General features: G+C 44.2%; 1 protein-coding gene across 1 annotated transcript in view; it reads left to right on the forward strand.

The window, feature by feature from the left end:
• The first annotated feature begins 2,302 nt into the window (after positions 1–2,302).
• LOC311245157 (uncharacterized protein) overlaps positions 2,303–22,940 on the forward strand; it is a 48,516-nt gene continuing 27,878 nt past the window's right edge. Inside the window, exons 1-2 of the mRNA XM_084334957.1 lie at positions 2,303–2,394; positions 12,809–12,876. The gene's annotated coding sequence lies outside the window, so the exon portion shown is untranslated. The remainder of the gene's footprint in view (positions 2,395–12,808; positions 12,877–22,940) is intronic.

Genomic DNA, 22,940 nt, shown 5'->3' on the forward strand with positions numbered 1-22,940 from the left:
CAAAGGGGGATCCCCCATCAGGATGTCTGTGATAATATAGTGTTGCTATGGATGATAGATGGATGGAGAATAGAACAAGTGAATAATTGGTATGTATGTATATATACATGTAATGAAACACATATACATACATACATGTTAGCAATAATATTGCATATTTAGATTTGATGGTGTTTTTTGTTTTTGATCTATTGTGATGTTTCTTCTTGACTTGTACAAGAAGACTTGTACAGCCCATGGGGGCTATTCCATGTGATCTCGGTGTTATGGGGGGCGTCTTGTCTGGAGAACCCAATAGCAGAACTCAAGGCACATGAGAATGAGGCGGTTTAGGTTATTTAATGAAAACCCAGGGAAGGACAGGGAAGGACATAACAGGGGGACAGGTAGTGAGGAGCTGGGAGTGAGAGGAGACAAACGGGTGACGTGTGTCCATGCTGTCCCGGGGAGGTGCAGGCTGGTGAGGTCCGTAGGTGGCGAAGCAGGCCGGAGGGGTGAGGTCCTACACACAGGAGGACAGAGGTCAATACCACGCAGGGTAAGGAGTACTCAGGTTACACTAGGAATATCACAATAATTGCATATAAGGATCTAGAGGTCCAGAGAAGAGTCCTACTACCATGGGAGGTGAAAACAACACTCGGACCAGGGGTGCAGGCCTCTTATCCTGGCTCTGTGATGGGGTGATAGCCCACAGGTGTGTAGGCCGGCTCAGGTAGGGAGACTGGTGGGGAGGTGGGAGAATAGTGAGGCTAAGAGAATAGTCAAAGACTCTAGCCACCCAAACAACTGCCTCTTTGCATTGCTGCGGTCAGGTAAGCGCTACCGGAGTCTCATGGCCAGTACAGAGAGAAGGAGCTTCTATCCCCAGGCCATCATGATTCTCAATGAATCTATACAACACGAACACATCCGTCTACATTCATTGCACACACATCCACATGCACACACTCACTTTAAACAAACACTCACCTTTATCATTCACTTTAGACACTTTAAACACGTTTTAACACTACACGATATCTTTTTTTATCTATTTATTACAAAAAGATTTGCACTACATCCATAGCTATTTTTTGTATTTTTAAAACGTTTGCATTTTGTACTTAATTTTGTACTTTAGGTTGTACTTTAATTTGTATAGTGTTTGGACTTTATTCTTTTGACTTTTTTACAGTTTGAACTTTGAAGCACATTCTCAGAGGGCTCATACAGAACCAAGTATTTCACTCTAATGTACATGTACTTTATATGTGACAAATAAAACTAAACTTGAACTTGAACAAAGGTTTGCGGCGAACACAAAGCTAAAGTTTGAAATAGTTTGCAAACGTTTGCCTTGGTCGTTGAACTTCTATGCACCTCGGAATGTTTTTTAACAAATACAACTTGAAATTCACATTCAGGTACTCAAACACTTACACCGTTTATGTCACAAATGTATCAGTACTAAATACCTGTATGTCCCTATGCCATAAATGTCATGTATGTTGTGTATGTCATAAATGTCAATATGAATTGAAAATGGGGGACCCTGATGTAAACAAGACAAACGTCTTTCTCTGGTCTGCATCCCCTTAACAATTGTGTGTATTGAGCCGTACTGTATTGTACCCATTCTGCAATCTGTTAAATAAAGTTTTCATTCATTCATTCATTACTCAAACACTCTGATTGTCGTTCATGGTAACACGACCCTTGGTCTTCCAATACGGTAGGTAGCGCTGTCACGGGAAAAAAAAGGATGGTCTCCGGGGCGCGTGAACACTTTAGGCAACCAACTACATGTGTTGTTGTAGCCACCGGGTAAATCGCGATTTTTTATTAGTTTGTCATGACAAACCAATTACATAATCCAACATATGTGTAAAGGCACAACATATTCCAGTTAACGGTATATTTTTTTAATGATTCGTTACGGCGCAATCAATACTTCCATGCGTTCGGGACCTCCATGTTTTGGGGGTATTCATCAGAATAATCGGATCCGGGATTCGGCTCCCATCAGTCGGGCAAGAACTGCGGGTTTTCAGCCTCTCTCCTCTCTCCTGGAGCTTAAGGGGGAGCCGCGCTCGGCCAATCAGAGAACCGCGGAAGGCGCTCGGCCAATCAGAGAAACGCGGAAGCGCATGTTGGTTGCCGAAAGTGTTCACGCCTCCGGCGTTGCAGCCACATGCTACGTTCCCTTGGTTCAAAATAACCGGATCGTTCTTGAACCGTTGAACGTCACATCAGTATCAGCCGCTTCCTCCAGTGAGTCTGGTCCTGCTGCTGCTGCTGCTGCTGCTGCTGCTGCTGCTGCTGCTGCTGCTGCTGTCCTCTGTCCTGCTCATCATGTCCTCGGCGTGGGACTGACATCTGAGCCCCGTCCTCCTGGTGATGTAGGCTCGTCAGGTAGTGACTGAAATGTGTTTCTAGCTGTATGTCTTCAGTGTTTGAGGGGAGTTATCCGCTCTTACTGTGTTCTTAGCAGCGTCCACAGCTGCTTCTTGCTCGTGGGGGTTGATGTTAGTTAGCATAGTTAGCATAGCCAGTCATTGGCACTCTCTCTCTCTCGTTTCGACTGATCCTGTTTTGTTGAGGATGCTATTTGTTTTCGGTCTTGCTCCACGTTCATGCCAATAGTTATTTTTGTTACTGTTATCTGGTATATTTCGGTAGTTTTCCATCTGTAGCTGGAGCTAGTATTTTCTTAGCTGGTACCGCAGTATCTGGGGCTAGTGTTAGCTCTCATTCTCTTCCAAATGAAATATCTTTCGTCTCGAGTGCATAATCGTCTGTAGATGTCCACAGTAGGCTTTACATGTCCGCGAGGTGATCTTAAAAAAGGAAACTAATATCATTTGACATTTAAATTTTTGAGCTTGTTCATTGTAAAGTGCTAGGTTTTGATATATTGACCTTTAAAATGTTCACATCCTATTAAAGAAACTTGAAATAACATACGTTCAATTTTTTTGGAACTCGCAACCTAAAACCCTTCCCTACCCCTCTCCCAAACCGTTCCTACAACAATTATTTTATGTCTCATGATCATGTTTCTTTTCATCTGTATATAAGTGTAACAGATCGGTTCGGACATGCCCCGAGTGGGAGTTGAACCCCGGTCTCCCGCGCCGCGGGCGGCATCACAGACCACTATACCAAAAGGTGAATTCACTTATAAGTAATGGGTCTGGACGCGTGAATATTTTAGGCAACCAACTTGTGTTTAGCGTTTCTCTGATTGGCCAATACGCCCATGTGACCACGGCAGCGCGAGAGAGCGGCAGCGCGGAAATAGGCTGTCTATTGCCTCGCGCTGCAGCGCGGAAATAGGCTGTCTATTGCCATTCTCTAAGTCAAACTCTAACCTTAACCAGCTCCTTAACAGCGCCTAAACTTAACCCTTCTAACCTTAAGCAACTCCGAAACAATGCCTAACCTTAACCAACTCCGAAACAATGCCTAAACTTAACCGGCGAAATGAATGCACGTTAAAAAATATTGCCATTCTCTAAGTCAAACTCTAACCTTAACCAGCTCCTTAACAGCGCCTAAACTTAACCCTTCTAACCTTAAGCAACTCCGAAACAATGCCTAACCTTAACCAACTCCGAAACAATGCTTAAAGTTATGCCTAAACTTAACGGCGAAAGAATGCGAATGCACGTTAAAAAAAATAAAAAAAAATAAATTGAAGGGAATCGAACTAGCCAGCAACGAGCCGTAGGATCCACAGCCATGCAGCCTTGCCAATTGAGCTAGTTCTGGATACTGAATAATGGGCGGTTACTGGCATATAATGCTGCCGCGACGGAGCTCCGCGGCTGAGCTCCGCTCTGCCGCTCCGCTCTGCTGCTGCCGCGTCGCCGCGGGGGCGTGGCTAGACGCAAGTTGGGCGTGGTTAGACACAAGTTGGTTGCCTTTAATATTTAGGCGGTCTGGACGCCTCTGGGGAGTGAGTTTACTTGCAGTACCGCTGCCGTCCAGTCACTTCACAACACTGTCTATCGTGACTGTAGGATAGACACACGGCACTCCGTTACACTAGCAGTAGCACATACTAAAATACAGATGAAGACTACTGTTTTCATTATTTCTACCCAACTGGGTATAGGATTTATTTAAGTGTACAGCCTAGTTCACAATACAGGGCTCTACGGCTACGCTAACTGTAACATATTAGGGTTCTTATGATCTATAAGAATACTCCGGAGACAGATACGTGCTGTATAGCTGGTTTAATGGGTCTCGACTGCACTTAATACAGGGCATGATAATAGTGGCCAGTAGATGGTGGTGACACTCTATCTATAGGCTATATGTAATATCCAATACATTACACTCCTTCCCTGTAAATACAAATTCGTACTGTTTCGTTTTTCTTTTCCTTTGTTATCCCCATAACCAAAATCACTTCAACAATTACTGGCATAACTTAATACGTTATAACAACACCCGTATCTTTAAAGTGCCTTTTGTTCTATTAAAACATTCCCAGAACATAACATCACTACAGACCACGTGAGCGGATCGGCGCGGCCGAGAAATCCGCTCTTCGCTCTTTAAAGCTTGGTCCGCTCCGCTAATCACTCATGTTGACCCCGCCCCCAAGTCGCTCTCCGCTCGCTCCCCGCTCACCTTGAATCGAGCGCTCCCCGCTCCCCGCGCCAGATCGCTCGGCAGTTTTTTTTCTTCTTTTTTTGGAGCATGGTGTAAATGAGCTCAAACTACAACAGTCTACACTCCCTGGGCCCCTTAACAATTGTTTGTATTGAGCCGCATTGTAATTGTAGCCATTCTGCAATGTTAAATAACGTTGTTTATCCATTCACTATCTCTATTAAGCGATGATAGGCTAGCCGAGCCACAATGCTATGGTCGCTGCCATTAACGTTAGCATGTAAGCTAACGTCAACAACAATGGCGTCGATATACTTTTTCTAACTGGAGTGAGTGTGGGCGTCTCTACAGTGACAAAGCCTGAACGAACAGCCTATCACAGGTTCACCCTTCTCATTGGTTGAAAATGGCCTTCATGTTTGTACATCGCCATCTGTTGCTTTGGCATTGTACTGCATGTATATATTACATCAGTGTTAAACCACTGTGAGCGGCCTGGAGTGGATTGGAGCGGAGGAGAACTCTCGCTCCGGACGTCGCGCCGACTCATTTTAAAACCCACTCCTCGCTCACGTCAAAACCGGCCGCTCCGCGCCCCGCGCCGCTCACGCTCCGATCCGCTCACATGCACTGCATCACTAATACCAAAGAACATTCGTTTCTCTTTAACCCGCTTGAGTCTCATCTAATCATTCTTGAACCTTGCTGGTGTCCTGTGCTCTCTTTGCGGGTACCGGCTCAGGGTAGGACTGCTTGCTTTAACAGGTGTCGGCAGAGTGTCTCTGGGTTGAGCTGTACTCTGCAATGGTTTATGCTGTGTTGGGCTTTGCTGCAGCTGCGGTGGTGGTGGCGGTTCAGGGCTGTCATTTGCAGGCCTCCTCGGAGTGTGAGCTGGTCCTGGTGTGGACTCCCTGGTGATATGAGTCTCTTTAGTGGTTGGTCTGACAGACGGCTCTGTGCAATCCAGAGTCTGTGTCACATTTTCACTGGTGTGTTGGTATGGTGTTTCTTCTCTGGAGAACAGTAAGTGGTCAATATGGACTGAGCGCTGTCTCCCTCCATCGTCGATCGGGTACCTGACTGGTCCGAGGCGCTTTACCACTGTTGCTCTTAACCACTTTTCCTTTCCCTCACGGACGTTTTTTACACGCACTTGGTCACCTGGCTGTAGGTCTCTCAGCTTTGTTGTTGTTTTGTCATGGTAGGTCTTTTGCTTTAGTTGTTTCTCTTCAACTGTTCTCGCCAGGCTTGGTTTGAGTAGACTGAATCTGGTTCTCAGTTGACGTTTTAAGAACAGCTCCGCTGGTGTGACTCCTGTCACCGAGTGCGGTGTGCTCCTGTACATCAACAGGAAGTTTGCCAGTCTGTGTTGTAGTGACAGTTTGGTCTGCAGAACCTCTTCTCCAATAACCTGTTTCATGAGTGCTGCTTTAACGGTTCGTACGGACCTCTCCGCTAGGGCTGGGCGATATGGCCTAAATATGATATCACAATATTTTCTGACCTTTCGGCGATACACGATACGCATCACGATGTTTTTCTTTTTTTTCCCAAAATTCATTATGAGGCTTACCAAGACAGTATTTGAGTTTGCAAGCTAACATTAAAGACAAAATAAAATACCCATGCATTTAGCATTTTTATATTATATATTGGATTTAGATTATTGGATTATTAGATTATATATTGCATATATTTAGCAATGAGATATTATATGATTTAGATATGAAATATGATGAATTGAAAATGGGGGACCCTGATGTAAACAAGACGAAAGTCTTTCTCTGGTCTGCATCCTCCAGTCCGCTGTTGACTGTTGTATTGAGCTGTACTGTATTGTACCCATGCTGCAATCTGTTAATAACGTTCTCATTCATTCAGTCGGCAAACAGAATCATTTTGATTGACAGTCGCGTCTGCCAATTACGTCACATCGCTTGCACCCGCCCTGCTGTTCTTAGCACCAATCGGCAAGCGCGTATTCATTTTTTACTTCCGCCATTGGAGAGCTCAATGACGATAACAATGGCAGCGGTAGCTCGCCGCGGCCGACGTTTAGCTTTTAGCTCCGCAGAAGGACTAAACGACTGGAGGCATAATGATTTTACTGCAACGGATGTTATAATAAAAGCCTTTCCATACATCTGTCTGATTGAAAACTTTATTAACAGACCGCAGAATGGGCACAACTGAGTCAGCCAGGCCTGTACGCTGCGACGAGATCGTCGCAAATTGCCCCCTAATTTGGCCGGTGCGAATGAAAAATTATATCTACTCGCAAGCTTGCGAATAGTGATTTCACCCCTTCATTCGCATTTCACTACACTAACATTAGCCTACAACCAGGGCTGTACAGGCGACATAATGTTGCGGTTGTAATTTCATTAGACAGACCAGCGCGGACATTTAATAACATGCAATTTAATTGACACGAGCAATGGGCTAACGTTAGCTGGTGGTCCCGAGTGAAGCAGGGACGGCGGAAAAGTGAGGAAAGGGGGTGGGTTATATTGACAAGTGACAACGCTTGACAACAGAAGTTTAAACATAACTTCATATTTATTAGTTATTCGTTTCTGTATATCATCCACTTTCCATCTCCGTGTTAGACTCTTCCTGTTTACATTCGAGTGTGACGTCATCACCTACGGCAGCTTAGACGATCAAAACGCGAACCTAGAACAAAACCCGGGGGGGGGGGGGGGCTGGCTCTCTTGTGCGTTCTCGCCCCCTCTCTCTCTCTCGCTCTCTCTCTACATTCAATGATTTAAAGTAGCCAAACGTTACAGACAGTATAAATACTAACTGGATAGTTGATGATAAACATTTAATTTCATTATCTGAAATATTCTAAAATCATTAAGTCTGCTATAAGCCATTATCCCTTTGTGTGTAATTATTATTTTCTCACAGTAGTATATATATATATATATATATGTGTGTGTGTGTGTGTGTGTTTGGCTAAAGTGGATAGAAAACACAGTACTGTGCAAAAAAAGGGCACCCAAGAGTTTTTATATAAATAGTCTTAGATGTAAATAATTTTTTTTATTAGTGTGTCAGTAGACTACTCTTAGTACATTTTCATTAAATTATTTTTTAAAGCATCTTCATGGTTTAATAATGCAAACATATGTTGCAGGGACTTATTATAATCATCATATTGGCGTGACTGTATGCATCAAAGGGTTAAATCAAGCATTTTAAGTGCTTTAGGAAATGTCAAAATATTGCGATATATATTGTGTATCGTGATATGGCCAAAAAATATCGCAATATCATTTAGAGGCCATATCGCCCAGCCCTACTATAATGGTAAAATAGTTATTTAAAAATTTGCCCCTAAAAAATATTCTTTGACCCTAAATTTCTCATTTAGGGGCAAGTGTGCCCCTAGTGAAAAAGCTTAGCGTACAGCCCTGTCAGCACGGGCTGAGATATGAACGACTAATGCTTGCTATATCTAGGTCGACCTCGGTCGTTGCTATGTAAATACGCTGATATTGAAAGTGTAACTATATAACGTTAATGCCACAAAACGAATGCCTTTGTTATCATAAGTAGTAACTTTTGATGCAGTAGTGTGTGTGTGGGGCGGCGCTGTTCAAAAGTGTCAACGTGTGGACCAGATTGACGCGACACAAGCCTCTTGGGCAAAACATCACGATATCCACGATACGTTTAAAAAGTGTATCGTTAATGAACTGTACCCGATATTTATATAATATCGTCATATCGCCCAGCCCTACTCTCCGCTGCCCCGTTCGAGGCGGGGTGGTATGCTGGCACCAGTGTCTGTTTGATACCGTTGCTCCTCAGAAACTGCTTGAACTCACAGGATGTAAATTGTGGTCCATTATCTGAAACCACTTCTTCTGGTAGGCCCTGAGAAGCAAATATGTTTCGGAGCACGTCAATGGTCTTCACTGCTGTAGTGGTTGTCATGGGAACAACTTCGAGCCATTTTGAGTGACTGTCAACGAGTACCAGGAAGTACTGTTTGTCTTTCTCACAGAAGTCTATGTGTATCCTCTGCCATACACGGGCTGGCCACTGCCAACAGTGCAGCGGGGCTGCGGCGGGCAGTGTTCTCTCTGACTGACACGCTCCACAGTGCTGTACTGTTTTCTCAATGTCATTATCCATGTGGGGCCACCACACATACGATCTTGCGAATGCTTTCATACGGCAGATCCCCGGGTGTCCAGTGTGTAGATCACTCGGTAGTTTGGCTCTGTGCGCTGCAGGAACAATAACTCTCCTGCCCCACAGAACACATCCTTGCTCTTCAGATAGCTCTGTCCTCCTAATGAAGAACGGTCTGAGAGCCTCATCCTCAATGTGGTCTGGCCAACCATTTAAAGTGATCTCTCTGACTTTGCTCAGCACTGGATCTTTGCGAGTGCTCCGTGCTATGTCGCTTGCATGCACAGGGAGGTCATCTACTGCTGAGAAGTAGAAGATGTTTTTATCTTCAGCCGTTTTGTCCTTGTCACGTCTCGGCAGCCTGGATAACGCATCAGCGTTGGCATGATCGGCAGATCTGCGATATTCAATGTCATAATTATACGCCATGAGTATCGGTGCCCACCGCTGCATTCTCAGAGCAGCCAGGGTAGGAATGTTTGGGCCCAGGATCACCAAGAGCGTCTTGTGATCCGTGATCAGGGTGAACTTTCCATAGAGGTATTTATGAAATTTCTTCACTCCGAAAATGATGGCTAGAGCCTGTTTCTCAATTTGCGCATAATTACGCTGTGCATCCGTCAGGGTGCGTGACGCAAATGCAATGGGCTTTTCTTCTCCATTTTCCATGATGTGCGATATCACCGCACCTACCCCGTAGGGTGATGCATCGCATGCTAGCCTCATTGCCTTCTTGGTGTCATAATGTACAACCGCTGTGCTCTCTAACAGCTGGTTTGTCGCCTTTTTGAACACTTGGTCACATTCCGCTGTCCACTTCCAAGGTCTGTCCTTCTTCAGTAGCGCATACAGTGGTTGTAACAGAGAAGACAGGTTCTTTATGAACCTCCCATAGTAGTTCAATAATCCAATGAATGAACGGAGTTCCGATTCATTTGTGGGGCTTGGAGCATTCATTATCGCTTCCACTTTCTCTTTGGTGGGGTGGAGTCCTTCGCTGTCCACCATGTGCCCTAAATACTCCACTCTGCTCTCCATGAATTTGCACTTGGCACGTTTCACTCTGACGCCATATCTCCCCAGACGACTCAGGCCCTCGTCCAGCATTTTCAAGTGGTCCTCTTTAGACTCCGCTGTGATGAGAATGTCATCCAGAAAACATGTCACGTGGTCTAGCCCTTGCAGGATTTGATCCATCACTCCCTGGAAGATGGATGGCGCGCTGGAGACTCCATATGAGAGACGGTGATACACATACAGTCCCCGGTGTGTGTTCACCGTGAGATATTTTTCAGTCTTTATCCAGTTCTAACTGCTGATATGCATGTGACAAGTCCAATTTGGTGAACAACTTTCCTCCAGCCAATGTTGCGAACAGATCCTCTGTGTTCGGTAGTGGGTATGTTTCTTCCTCCACACTCTGGTTTATGGTTACCTTGTAGTCACCACAGATCCTGATTGACTTATCCGGCTTTGGGACTATGACTATGGGCGACGCCCACTCACTTCTGTCAACCTTGGATATGATGCCTAGTCCTTCCAGTCGATCCAGCTCCTTCTCAACTGGTTCTTTGAGGGCATATGGCATCGGTCTAGCCTTCCTGATGATGGGCTGGGCTCCTGGCTTTACTCTGATAGAGGCTTTGAACTCACGGATTGTGCTGGGGCCTTCCTCAAACACAGCCTTGTGTTTCTGTAACACAGCCTCCATGTCTCCATCACTGTCACTGCTGGCTCTCACCGTGAATATTTCTCTCCAGTTCAGCCTGAGTATCTTCAGCCAGTCACAACCTAGCAGCGCTGGTCTGTCTCCCTTCACAATCACCAGGGGCAACTTGTCTGTCTGCTGCTCATATTCTACATTCACTGTCACTTCTCCCAGCGTGGGGATTCTCTCTCCCGTAAAAGTGAACAGTTTTGTGTTGCATTTCCTCAGGGTTAGATGAGCTAACGACTTTCTGTAAACAGTCTCTGACACTAGAGTTGCTTGAGCTCCTGTGTCCAGTAACATATCCACCACCCTGCCTTCAACTGTAACAGGGATGTGAATGCCATGTGTTTTGTTAGCAGCAGTGTACACAGAAAGCTCTTCATCTGTATCGCTTTCCCCAGCCTCCTGTTGTACATAATGCGTCTTCCTGTTCCTACACATCCGTGCAATATGTCCCACTTTCGAACAATTGTGGCACTTTTCATCCTTGAATTTACATGCCTTGTGTGAATGCTGCTTACCCCCACATCTGTAGCAAGGCTTAAACTCCTTCTGGTCACCATCTTGTTTTGGTTGCCAGCTCTTTTGTGTACGGTGTGGCTCAGATTTATTTTTCCACTGCCTTTTTTTCATTTTCCCTCACACTGTTTACATTCCCCGTCTCCTTCAGCTTGCTTGAAAATTCTTGTGCATTGAGTGATGCCATCTCCATTGCTAATGCAGTCTCGCATGCATCCTTGAACGTCAGCGCTTGCCGCGATAACAGTCTCCTTTGCACGTCTTCGGCTTTTAATCCACTCACAAAACGGTTGCGAAGTGCATCGTTCAAATGTGCACCAAAATCACAGTGAGTTGACAGTTGCTTTTAATGCTACTACATACTCCTCAATTGACTCACCATCCTGCTGATTTCTCTTTTGAAAACGGAATCTTTCCATAATCACGATTGGCTTTGGCTTGTAATGCTCACTGAGCGTATCACATAGCTCCTTGTACGTCTTTGCACTTGGCTTGTCAGGACTGAGTAGATTTTTCAAAAGTCTGTATGCTTCTGCTCCAATGGCTGTTAGGAACACACTGACCTTCTTTCCCTCATCCACTTCATTTGCCAACATCCACATGTCCAGTCTTTCCAAGTAAGATTCGAAATCCTCTTGTCCCTCCTTATATTCCGATAAGTTACCGATCCTAAACATAGCCATCTTGTTAGCTTGTTAGCTCCGTCAGCTAGCTTTAGCTTACTCCGTTAGCCTCCTCTTCTTCAGAGTTACAAAGTCCACGGAATTAACTAACTTAGTTGCTAGTTTGCATGTTGTGTCTCCTCCCAGGTATATTCTTCTTAGAATTCACCGTCCTCGTCGCCACTGTAACATATTAGGGTTCTTATGATCTATAAGAATACTCCGGAGACCGATACGTGCTGTATAGCTGGTTTAATGGGTCTCGACTGCACGTAATACAGGGCATGATAATAGTGGCCAGTAGATGGTGCTGACACTCATTACATCTATAGGCTATATGTAATATCCAATACATTACACTAACCTTTTTCCCAAGGAGCGCATGTGCTCCTAACTTGACTGTTGCCGGAGCATTTGTTGACATGACGGGTCTGTGAGGGGCAAGGCCTGCACTGCAGCAGCAGCTGTGTGCAAGAGAAGACGGCGAGTGAGAAGAACTCCGCTGATAATTGGATCATGTTTTTCGCGCGTGTCATCGATCGTTTTCGCGATCGTCGAAAATAAAGCATTATTATTCACCAATCTCATATTTATACTGAATATCGGCCGATGCCGATCGATTGGGGCATCCCAATGTATACATTTATTATGCATTATGTTTTAAATATGAACATTATCTGGCCATCCTCAGTAAATACTATCAAACTCCTCTGACCTCATCTGGTCTGGGACACGAACGCACACACACACAGAAAAGGATAATGGCTTATGGCAGACTGAATTATTTAGAATATTTCAGCTAATGAAGTTAAATGTTTATCAACAACTATCCAGTTAGATTTTAAAGTGTAACATTTTGCTACTTAAAATCATTGAACGTAGAGCGAGAGAGAGACTGGCTCACCTCTCGCACGAATCCAGCTGCCGGAGCTGTTTGTGCGTAAATGAGACTTGCCACGGGATTTTCTAAATAAGAGTATCAATATGAACCGATCTTTTTACGTTGCATCGATCCTATTGGATCATTGATAATTAGATCTATTAGATTAGAATTAGATTTTACAACTTAAATAACAGTTCGCCCATACCTGCTTGTCCAGAAGCTTATGGGTATGGGGATAAACCCCTCAATAATCAAATGGTTCTATTCTCTTCTTACCAACAGGACACAACAAGTCTAGGTGAATGACACACTCTCCAAGGTCAAATTCTGCAGCACCGGGGTGCCTCAAGGTGCGGTGAGCTCCCCTCTCCTATTTACACTGTACACCAGAGTGTAGCTGCAGCAGTCAGTCTTAACAATCATGTCCTGAAATGTTCAGACGACACACTTATTCTAAGCCTATTGAAGGCTGGCGACTACCCCTCTACTTACTTTAAAGAGGTCGACTCCTTTCAGGTCTGGTGTGAGAGACATCATCTCATTCTCAATACCACCAAAACAAAAGAGATGATCTATGACCCCAGAGAAGTGAGAGTACATGAGTCATGACCCTGTGGTAATTGGCAACTGTGATATAGACTACATTTTATAAAGCTGTCCTAGAAAGCTTGATGAGATATGGGATGGCAGCGTGGTTTGGTACACTCACAGTACAGTGTAAGGCGAAGCTTGAAAGGCTAGTGAAAGCAGCGATGAAACACCAAGTATCCGTCACTCCAATCTATCTTCAAGAAAGTAGTGGTCAGCCAGGCACAGAGAATCTTACAGGACCCTTCTCGTATTCTTTATCCCGAATATGAAGTTCTTCCCTCAGGGAGACGGTTCAGAGCAAGTAGATATAAGAGCAACCGCTACAAGCTCTCCTTCTACTAGGGCTGAGCCAGAACATTCGGACCTTCGTTCGTTATGTTGGCATTCGAATCTAAATTAATGGGTTAGAACTTCCGCTTTTATTTATTGAAATTTTTCTATTTTATTTATTTTACACAAAAAATATATATCAGAATGGTATATATCAGAATATCACAGTACTATGTTGTGTTTACAATAATTCGAAAGTCAGGGCGGCCGGGTAGCACAACGGACTAAGTGTCTGTCTACCACCGCAGAGACAGTGGGATCGAATCCAACTGCCAGCGGTGCCTCCGGCTTGGCCGGTCGTCCGTGCTCACACAATTGGCAGTGTCAGTGGGTGGGAAGCCGGTGAGGGTGGGTCCTGGTCGTTGTAAACAGCGACTCCTACAGTTCGGTCTGTGCGCCTGCACAGCGAGGAAAGGATCTGGGGGAGGTAGTGTGAGAGTCCGCGCTGCCAGGTGAAAAGAAGCGGTTCATTGGCTGCACATGTGTCGGAGGAAGCATGTGATAGCCTCCACTCTCCCAGACCGACTGTAGGGGGTAAGTGCGCGACGACCAGGAAGGGGTTTGGGAATTGGCATAACGACTAACATTGGGATGTGAGAAAAAAATGGAAAAAAGGAGGGGAAAAAAGATCCATAAAAAACTATAATTTGAAAGTCACGCACGAACACAGACACAACAACACAGTCTAGTCGAGATAAGGAGGGGTCACCGTCATACATTATCAGGAAATGAATCAATCGTGCAAAAAAGAGCGAGTTGAGTGACTCGCACTCACCGATTTTATTTCATAATACAACGTTTCCGAATGGACGTTTGGATTAAACCAAGTGTATGCAGTGAGGCTGGACTTTCCCAGCGGAACACAAGTTACTTAACGTTACACACACAGGTATGTTATGCACGTTAATTAAGTTATGAACTTTTAGCTGGCTAAACGTTAATATAGCAGGAGCCGTCGGCCAACAAAGATGTTTCAACAAATGTATTCACAAAATGGATTACCATCTAAACGTTATTGAAGCCTGCCCTGACCAGTAAGTAGGTACTACTACTCTTAATAACCGCATCAATATGCGCATATGCGCTACGTTATATGCGTAAATGTGCATAAATTGTTTGCATGATTAAAAAACTATGGTTCTAACGTCCGTTCGAAAAACCCTGGCGAATGTTTGAATCCCAAAAACAGGCTTCGGGGACAGCTCTACTTCCGACATCCATCGCTCTCCTACATGATACTAGAGGTAGATTCCTTTGAGGTGCCACCTAACAGTGGGCTGTCACCTCTTTCTTTCTTGTCCAAAAACTGAATAATTTCAGGTAATTAACATTACATATCTCTTGTCGTGTAATTAACACAACATTATGCATACTTTGACAATAAATAAAATAATAATTTGTTCTTACTTGCTTGCCTGGGTAAATAAATGTTAAATAAATGTAAACCGTTTTTTTTTTTTTTTTTATATAACAGATACCGATATTTTCTGATATCACATTTGTGGGACGATAATATCGGACATCCCTACTTATAACACCCGCCCGTTACTAGGACATTATTTATCATTACATGCAATGTATCCATGCCTGTAGCTAAATGCTGAAAAACAGGGATATTATATGTATTGTGTGTTATCTCTCAACTCCATGCTATGGTAGTGCTTGTGCCACCACAGGAGATACGATTAAAATGTATTTTTTATATATATGCTATATACATATTTAAAGCAATATCTTCCTTTTGAATAAAATAGGCTCAAGAATCAGGCTTGTTAAAGCGAATTGGCCTAATCCATGTGAAAGAGTAGCCTATAGTAAATGTATACACACACACACACACACACACACGAGAGGGAGAATAGCTTATAGCAGACTTAATGATTTCACAATATTTATTATATAATTGATCAACTATCCAGTTAGTTTTTATAGTGTAACATTTGGCTACTTCATTGAACGTACAGAGAGAAAGGGAGAGAGAGACAGGCTCAGCCCCCGCCCCCCCCCCTTTCCTCACTATTGAAATTCCATGAAACTAATTTCTCCTGTGTCTGTGAGCTATTTAGCTTAGTTGGCAGCTAACATTAGTTAAGGTTTTTACCGCGACGTGGGCATACAGGAATGCAATGGTGAGGATGTAAAGCACGTTGGACGCATTTATTCGACCCGTTGCTCACAGAGTTTACATAGAAACAGCGCGACTCGCAAGTGGAGTTGTCACAGGCTGTCGTAGCTTTTAAAATTGAATGTGGGGGGTAGTATCGGGCTCAGCCCCTCCCTTTTTTATTTTTTTTATTTAACCTTTATTTAACCAGGAAGTCCCATTGAGATACAATATCTCTTTTGCAAGGGAGACCTGGCCAAGATGACAGCAATAACACCCGAAAACATCAGACAGCAATAAAATGTGCGGTACATCACACAAGAACATAATAAAAGTGCATGTACACAATACACAATACATCACACGTAAACATAAAAACACAAAACAGAACAGTCTACATAACAGTAAAAGTGTACGACAGTAAAATACAGGGCAATACAGTAACTCTGCAGTTTTGCAGCTGGGACCCGACTAGAGAAAGCAGCGACACTCTTCCTGTAGGAAGTTATGTAATACAGACCTAAACTCGCAGAGGGAGACCAGGGTATCTAAGTGGATATGGTCCTGTAGCCCATTCCATGCCCAAGGTGCGAAGCTTGAAAAAGCCGTTCTTCCTAGTTCAGTGTTTATTCTCGTTTTTTTTTAAAGTAGCAATCTTGTGGACCTGGTATGGTAGCTGCTAGAGGCAAAGCTAATTAGGTTGGAAAGATATAGGGGAAGCTTCCCTATGATGGCCTTATATATAAAAACAAACATGTGGGATTTCCTCCGTACGTACAGAGAGGTCCATCCTACCATTTGGTAAAGCACACAATGGTGAGTAAGCCCTTTGGCACTAGTGATGAAGCGCAGAGAAGCATGATACACACTGTCTAGCTTTTTTAGCATTGAAGAGGCAGCATGCATATATATTATGTCACCATAGTCAATTACAGACAGGAATGTGGCTTGAACAAGTTTCTTTCTGGCCTCAAAAGAAAAGCATCTAATCTAACTAATTTCTCCTGTGTCTGTGAGCTATTTAGCTTAGTTGGCAGCTAACATTAGTTAAGGTTTTTACCGCGACGTGGGCATACAGGAATGGAATGGTGAGGATGTAAAGCACGTTGGACGCATTTATTCGACCCGTTGCTCACAGAGTTTACATAGAAACAGCGCGACTCGCAAGTGGAGTTGTCACAGGCTGTTGTAGCTTTTAAAATTGAATGTGGGGGGTAGTATCGGGCTCAGCCCCTCCCTTCCAGCTGGAGTTGATGTGAAACATCAAATGCGAGCGAACGCGCACTGTAGAGTCCTGGCTTTAGGCCAGGGCTAGTCAACTACTTTCTTATGAGGGCCAACTTAATTTGTAGGGGGGCCAAACTTTTTTTCAGAGTAATTATCGGATATTAGCACTGACTTTACTGTGTTACTTACTTACTTAACCCTTAATACTGTGTATCAAAAGTGTTTATTAACAATGTGTTTATGTAACATACACAATAGGGCAGTCATTTAATTAGGGCTGTACCGAATAGTTCGAAGCTTCGAAGCTTCGTTCATCATAATGTTGACTCTAAATTCTAAATCAACATTCGAATTTCTTATTTTTTTTTTTTTTTTGTATATATATATTTTTTATGTGTCTATTCATTCTGTTTAAACCAATGGGGTTTTTCTTCACAGTTGCAGATAAAGATTAGGCTATACTAATATTATAGTATATGACTCGTCATAATTTTTTTTATAAAACATTTATCATAAATGATGTAGCCTATCTGCATCCGCTTGGCACTCGGCGCTCCTTCAAGACGTCACCATCACTTTCGTACCAACCGTGCCCTTATTGGATTATTTAAGTTGCCGTAACTGATGAGTTATATTCATTAAAGAAAGTTGATTTAATAAAAAAAAATACTAATTTAATCAGATTAATCACTTTATTCAAATTGAGGATTTAGTTTTGATTATGTCATAAAATATGATGACAGACATTCGAAGCTTCGTTAGAATACTTCAATAGAAGCTTTGAATGTTAAAAAATGACATTCGGTACAGCCCTACATTTCATACATTTATCCATTTATATAGGCTACATTTATTTTATCCAATGAATCACTTCTCGCTATCACCAATACTGGTGATCAAAAGGCCCCAATCAAAGATACATTCAAAACGGATTACATTACAGTGGCAGATGGAAAGAAAACATTGAATTACTTCTTAAAATATTATGATAATCTCTTACCTTCTCACAAATCTGCCACTACTCAACACTCTTATCACTCAAATTTCATAACGAGTCATTTAAATTAAAAAGAAATGATCTCAACCATAAACATCTACAAGTGCTCTGTATGCCATCTCACCTCTGCTACCTCACCTCTTATCACTCAATTACATAACAAAACAAGTAATTTTTTAGTTTGAATACATTTTCAACAATGCTGATGATCAAAGCGCCCAAATAAAGATACATTCAAACTAGGGATGTCCCGATCCGATCACGTGATCGGGATCGGGGGCCGATCACATGATTTTCAGAAGATCGGGATTTAAAAAAAATCGGGAGTAACATTTTATTTTTTATATTTATTTTATTCAACAAACATGACCATGTTCACGTCTTAAACTCATACTGAGGCCTTAGTTTTGGTTTTAAATTACATATCATTCATTTATTTATTGTCGCACAGGGCAGAAGAATTTGCCAAAACAAACGCATTTCCTTTGATTTACACCGTCGCACGACGGTGACATATGCCGAAAATAGCAGACCTACAAGCTCACAACGCGTCGCTCCCGCACAGCGATGCAGTCGTGCACACACACGGTTACACGCCGTTGTAGTAGATCACTGGGGCAGAAGTGCGCGCGGATGTGCACGCGCGCACACAAAAATGCGTTCACAATTGTCACTGGACTGGTCGCGCCGGCCGGCACTTATCACCTAGACTTTGCATAATAATAGGATACCGATAGCATAACAACGAGAAGAGCCAAACCAAAATACAAGCCCTGTATCAATTGGTGGGGGGTTGTGTTCCAGACCAGAAACAGATTGCTTGATCTGTGGTCCCGACTGGAAGGATGAGACATTAAGTTGTGCTTCAGTCTCTGAAGGAAACTGTCCTTCTGTAAACTAACTCTAAGTTACATTGTTAATTTAGTTTGTATTTACTTTTCTAGTTTAAGTTAATTCAATTAAAGAAATTGTAACTATTACATTTAAAACATTTATGCATAATAATCATCTGTTCTGTGCGCAACCGAGGGAACATGTATGCGCGGGCGCAGGAGCGTGCGTGCACGTGGCGTTTGGGCAGTTCCCATATTACGACTGCACCACTGCTCCCGCAACACCGGTAGGTTATGTCCACCTGATGACTCAGAGCAGCTAGACAAAATGTCAAGTTTAGAAGCATTTTAAAATTGAAACCGAAGCCAGTCCAATGACTTACTTGACTTAATCCTCTTTACCCCATTGGGGGGCATAGGGCGTCCACCAGAGCTCTCCATCTCACTCTCTTCTGGGCCAGGGCCTTTGCTTCTTGCCAGCTCACTCCGATGTTCTTTAGGTCTTGGAGTGTGGAACGTCTCCAGGTGTTTCTCGGCCTACCGGCTTTCCTCTTCCCCTGCGGGTTGTAGTCCAAGGCCTGTCTAGTGATGTTGTTTGAGTCCTTCCTAAGCGTATGCCCTATCCAGTTCCACTTTCTCCTTTTGATGGTGGTAGCTATGCTGTCCTCGTTGCTTATCCTCCACAGCTCTTCATTTGTGGTTTTGATGGGCCACCACAGCTTGAGGATGTAGCGCAGGCATTTGTTGACAAACACCTGGATCTTGCTTGTGAGGCCCTCGGTAGTCTTCCACGTCTCAGAGCCGTAGAGCAGGACAGTCTTCAGTGTTGTTGTGTTGGTGTTGTTGGAGAGTTGCTTGGACAACCAGATTGGCCTGAGTATCCTGAATGCTACCTGTGCTTTGCTGATGCGTGCCTCTGTGTCCCTGTCTGCTCCTCCATCCATGCTGATGTTACTCCCTAGGTAGGTGAAGTGCTCCACGTCCTCTATGGCCTCTCCCCTCAGTGTGATTGGATCATGTGTTTTTGGATTTAACCTCATGGTCTTGGTTTTTCCGGTGTTGATCTTGAGTCCAAGCTGGTCACTGTTGGTCTGTAACCTATCTGTCTTCTGTTGCATGTCTGTGTGGTTTTCAGAGACTAGCGCAAGGTCGTCTGCGAAATCCAGGTCCTCGAGCTGGGTAAACAAGGTCCACTGGATTCCTGTCCGTTGATTTTCAGTTGTTCTTCTCATGATCCAGTCAATGGCAATGAGGAAAATCAAAGGAGAAAGAAGACAACCCTGTTGTGATGGCAAAGGTGTCTGACAGTTTGCCCTTGCAGATCACCCGGCCATTGAAATCCTGGTGCATGTTCTTTATTAGGTTGATGATCTTAGAGGGTAGGCCATAGTGACCTAGGAGTTTCCAAAGCACTTCCCTATCTGCGGGTGGTGTCGGCATTCGTGCCTTCATCATACAGTGACAGGAGTCGGGCTTGACGTGCCGGGACGGCTTGTACTCAACCCATTGCTATGAAATGTCTGGCCCCATGTGGCGTGGGGCTGTAACCCTTTGCCTGGGAAGGGGACTAACAGACCAACTCCACCGACTGCTTGGGCCAATCACCCACCCAGCCGTAATAAATGATTACAGAGTCCGAAACCAGAACAAAGCAATCTCACCTGAATCAAGCATGCTACCCTACCAGTAGGAGACGAATGAGTTCCTTGGGCCAAACCCTGAGGGAGGCCCAAGGGAGGAAAGGCCTTCTGCAGTTCAAGTCCAAGACCAGAATAGGATGCTGGAATGTGAGAACTCTTCATCAAGCAGGAAAACTAGCACAACTAGCAAAGGAGATGAGAAGATACAATGTCAGTGTAATGGGAGTTATATTTCGTACTTGCATCGCGTCCCGCTCTTAAGCCATACCGAGATATACCTCATCTCATGTACCTATTGTACTCCATCAACGAATAAAACCAAAATACACCCCTCACCTGCCAGGCCCCGCCCCTAGTGGCGTGCTACATAGGACTGGGCATGGCCACCACTCACGCTTCCTCTATTTTCGTTTCCATCATAGCGGATGCAAGACGCCCTATGCAACTAGTTGATTTGAAAAGTTTAGATAATATTGATACTTACGGAGATTTGCTTACCCCTGGAATCTTCGGGGTATGTTCCAACGACACGTCGGGTCTATTCTGATGTTCCCTCGTCTTGTGGCAGCAGATCGAGGAACAGCGTGCGAGGTTGGCTATCGAGCCGGCTCGCACACAGGTGAGCCCTGTGTCATCAGGCATTGATGCTAGTGTTAGTAATGCTGGTTTGTTTTGTTACACAACCATGTTGTGTGTCGGCGCCAGGGGCGGCATGGTTTGGTGAACGTTCCACTGAAGTGGACGGGTTCCAAGCGATCCTGGAGCGTGCTGCTAAACACTAATGCTAACGCTAAATGCTAATGCTAACACTACTGCTGAAATGCTGGGCACTGTTCTAATGTTCCCCGCCATGGGATGTTGCCGCTTTTCCCTCCTCTTAAACCGGTTCATTGATGGTCAGTCGGTAGTAGGGCTGCAACTAATGACTAATTTGGTAGTCGACTAATCTGCCGATTATTTTTTCGATTAGTCGACTAATCGAAAACCAATGTAAACAACAATTTTTTTTTTTTTTTAATTACCTATCTTTGTGAAAGTGGCTTCTCAGCTCTGGTCCAGCTGAAGACAGAGCAGAGGAACAGATTGGACATTGAGCATGACCTCAGAGTTGCTTGTCTACCATCACCCCAGACTTTGAGACTCTTGTCAGGACCAAACAACAACATCATAACATGATGATCCCATAGCAAATTAAAATAATGACTCATGAAACATTTGAATTTGGATCTTTAAGCCACTTTAAATGAAAATGTATTTGAAGAACAATACAGCAATCACTCATAACAAGATAAATAAATTAAATAATACAAATTAAAGTGGAAGTGTACTTTAAATAACTTTTGTTTGCTGTGTGTGAGAGGAGTCCGTGTGTGTGTGTATGTGTGTGTGTCTTACTCTGATCGCTGTGTGAGTGAGAGGAGTGTGTGTACTGTGTAATTTGTGTGTGTGTCTTACTCTGATCGCTGTGTGAGTGAGAGGTGTGTACTGTGTAATTTGTGTATGTGTGTGTGTCTTACTCTGATCGCTGTGTGTGAGTGAGAGGAGTGTGAATGTGTGTGTCTTACTCTGATCGCTGTGTGTGAGAGAGAGGAGTGTGAATGTGTGTGTGTCTTACTCTGATCGCTGTGTGTGAGTGAGAGGAGTGTGTATGTGTGTGTGTCTTACTCTGATCGCTGTGTGTGAGTGAGAGGAGTGTGTATGTGTGTGTCTTACTCTGATCGCTGTGTGTGAGTGAGAGGAGTGCGTGTGTAATGTATTGTGTGTCTAGTCTGATCATCATCGCCTGCAGGGGAACAATGTTTTCAATGTCCAAAATTTGCTATGGGATCATCATGTTATGATGTTGTCTGGAACCCTGAGAAGCCACTCTCACAAAGATAGGTAGTGCACAAAAAAAAAAAAAATTAAATAAATTTTTTATTTTTTTTTATTTTTTTTTTAATGACTAATCGACGCAACAATTTCTCGTCGACGATTTTTTATAATCGACGTCGTCGATTATGTCGACTAATCGTTGCAGCCCTAGTCGGTAGCTAATGTGGGGGGTTTTGCTGAGTCCTATTTTTCCCTTTTACGGGTAAATGGGTTGACAACGGGGTGCAGGGCGGGTGTGCCGTGGCTAGGTAGCCTAGCCAGGTAGCATCGATCCTGTGCCTCGGCGGGGCTGAACGGTGTCCCACCCGGGAGCCGATGCTTGGTCGGCCCGGCGGGTGGCAGTAGAGCTATACTGCTGCAGGATGGAATTTAGCGGCGGCCAGTGTTGTGGCTCAGCTGACTGTTTTCTGTCCACATTAGCGTCGAACGCTATGCTATAGTGGGGCTACTGTTTTTGTTCTGTCTCTCTGCTACGGGAATGTGTCTATGCTACAATCTTCCCTAGGACTGATTGTGCCGGACCGGGGCGCAGCTGTGTGGTTCCCGGTCCTGATCCAGCTACTGGTAGCTCCGCCATGGCCTATTCCTTGGTCGGCGAAGGCCCTCACTCAAGCACACGGGTCGCTGTTCAGCACCCGGTGTTGTGCCAACGTCTGATGGTTTGGCTGGTGAGAGGGTAAGTCTGGAGAGGATGGATCCTTCTGTGGTTGATGCCATCCGGAATGCGCATGCTCCCTCCACTGTCGCGCTTTACGCGGGCAGATGGCGTATGTTCCAAGAGTGGTGTAAGGCGGGGGGCAGGGACCGGTGTCCTGCC

The sequence above is a fragment of the Notolepis coatsorum genome, assembly GCF_963971535.1.
Source record: "Notolepis coatsorum genome assembly, chromosome: 18".
In the NCBI taxonomy this organism is placed as follows: Eukaryota; Metazoa; Chordata; class Actinopteri; order Aulopiformes; family Paralepididae; genus Notolepis; species Notolepis coatsorum.